The sequence below is a fragment of the Mandrillus leucophaeus genome, unplaced genomic scaffold (assembly GCF_000951045.1).
Source record: "Mandrillus leucophaeus isolate KB7577 unplaced genomic scaffold, Mleu.le_1.0 Scaffold302, whole genome shotgun sequence".
NCBI classification, from domain to species: domain Eukaryota; kingdom Metazoa; phylum Chordata; class Mammalia; order Primates; family Cercopithecidae; genus Mandrillus; species Mandrillus leucophaeus.
Window position 1 is genome coordinate 1,788,823 of NW_012103166.1, and position 2,745 is coordinate 1,791,567.

Genomic DNA, 2,745 nt, shown 5'->3' on the forward strand with positions numbered 1-2,745 from the left:
GTTTATAATTTATCTTTATGTTGTTCAGTATCACTTTTAAAAACAAATATAAGAGCATTTAACTCATATATGGATTCACTGAAATTATACAATTCATATATAATTATATAATTCATATTTTGTAGCTGCTGCATCCACATGTAATTCTTTCTTATCAAAATAGTGGTTGCACTACACAAAACTAACAGCTGTTTTTATTTCACTTTTTTGAAAAGTATTTTATTTTTCAATGTTCATTTATTTTTTCTTATTTTTTTTAAACTTCTTTGAACTTTTGTTTTAGATTCAAGGTACATGCACAGGTTTGATATACAGGTAAATTTCATGTCATGGGGATTTGGCATATAGATTATTTTATCACCAAGGTAATCAGCATAGTATCCAATAGGTAGTTTTTTGAACCTCTTCCCCCTCCCATCTTCTACCCTCAAGAATGAATGCCATGGTGCCTGTTGTTTCCTTCTTTGTGTTCATATATACTCAGTGTTTAGCTCCCACTTATAAATGAGAACATGCGGTATTTGTTATTATTCTCCTGTGTTAGTTTGCTTAGGATAATGGTCTCTAGCTCCATCCATGTTGGGTCAAAGAACATGATCTCATTCCTTTTATGGACACATAGTTTTCCATGGTGTGTGTGCGTCACATTTTCTTTATTCAGTCTACCATTGATGGGCATTTGGGTTAATTCCATGTCTTCGATATTGTGATTAGTGCTGCAATGAACATACGCATGCATATGTCTTTATGGAAGAATAATTTATACTTCCTTGGGTAAATACCCAATAGTGGGATTGCTGGGTTGAATAATTCTGTTTTAAGAACTTAAGCAAATTTACAAGCAAAAAACAAACAACAACAAACAACACTATTAAAAATTGGGCAAAGAACATGAACAGACACTTTTCAAAAGAGAAAATACATGCAGCCAACAAGCATATGAAAAAATGCTCAACATCACTAATCATTAGAGAAATGAAGATCAAAACCACACTGAGATAACATCTTACACCAATCAGAATGGCTATTACTAAAAAGTCAACAAGTAACAGTTACTGTTGAGGCTGTGGAGAAAAGGGAATGCATATACACTGTTGGTGGGGATGTAAGTTAGTTCAGCTATTGTGGAAAGCAGTTTGGTGATTTCTCAGAGAAGTTTATTTTAGATTCAGGAGTTACATGTACAGGTTTGTCATCTGGGTATATTGTGTAATGTTCAGGTTTAACCTTCTAGTGAATCCATCACCCAAGTACTGAACGTAGTATCCAACAGGTAGTTTTTCCATCCTTACCCCCCACCCCAGTGACTATTATTTCCATCTTTATGTCCATATGTACCCACTATTTAGCTCCCACTTATAAGTAAGATCATACAGTATTAGATTTTCTGTTTCTGAGTTAGTTCACTTAGGATAATGACTTCCAGTTCCATCCATGTTGCTGAAAAGGACATGATTTCATTCTTTTTATGGCTGCATAATAATCCACAGTGTATATACACCATATTTTCTTTATCTAGTCAACCATTGATGGACAGTAGATTGATTCTATAACTTTGCTGTTGTGAATGGTGCTGTGATAAACAAACAAGCACAGGTGTCTTTCTTACATAATGATTTCTTTTCCTTTGGGCAGATGCCAAGCAGTGGGATTGCTGTGTCCAATGGTAGTTCTATTTTTGTTCTTTGAGAAATCTCCATTGTATTAGTCTGTTTGCAGCTGCTAATAAAGACATACCTGAGGCTGGGTAATTTATAAAGAAAAGAGTTTTAATTGACTCACAGTTCCACACGGCTGGGGAGGCCTCACAATCATGGTGGAAAAGCAAAGGATGTCTTACGTGGCGGCAGGAAAGAAAGAATGAGAATCAAGTGAAAGGGGAAACTCCTTATAAAATAATCAGATCTCATGTGGCTTACTCATTACCACGAGAACAGTATGGGGGAAACCATCCCCACGATTCAATTATCTCTCACTGGGTTCCTCCCACAACACATGGGAATTATGGGAGCGACAATTCAAGATGAGATTTGGGTGGGGGACTCAGCCAAGCTGTATCATCCATATTGTTTTCCCTAGGGTTGTACTAATTTACATTCCTACTAATAATGTATAAGCATTCCCTTTTCTCTTCATCCTTGCGAACATCTCTTATTTGTTTTTCCTTTTTAGTAATAGACATTCTGACTGGTTTGAGATAATATCTCACTGTGGTTTTAATTTGCATTTCTCTGATAATTAGTGATGTTTAGCATTTTTTTCATATATTTGTTGGCTGCATGTGTGTCTTCTTTTGAAAAGTGTCTGTTCATGTCTTTTGCCCACTTTTTAATGGGATTGTTTTTTACTTGTTGATTTGTTTTAGTTTCTTATCGATTCTGGGTATTAGTCTTTTGTCAGATGCATAGTTTGCAAATATTTCTCCCACTTTGTAGGTTGTCTGTTTACTCTGTTGATTGTTTCTTTTGCTGTGCAGAAACTCTTTAGTTTAATTAAGTCCCGTTTGTCTACTTTTGTTGCATTTGCTTTTGAGGTCTTAGTCATAAATTCTTTGCCTAGGCCAATGTCCAGAAGGTTGTCCTATAAAATTTTTTATAGTTTCAGGTCTTATATTTAAGTCTTGAACCCATCTTGGTTAATTTTTGTATATGATGACAGATAGGTATCCAGTTTCCTTCCTCTGCATATGGCTAGCTAGTTTTCCCAGCAACATTTATTGAATAGGGTGTCCTTTCTTTATTGTTT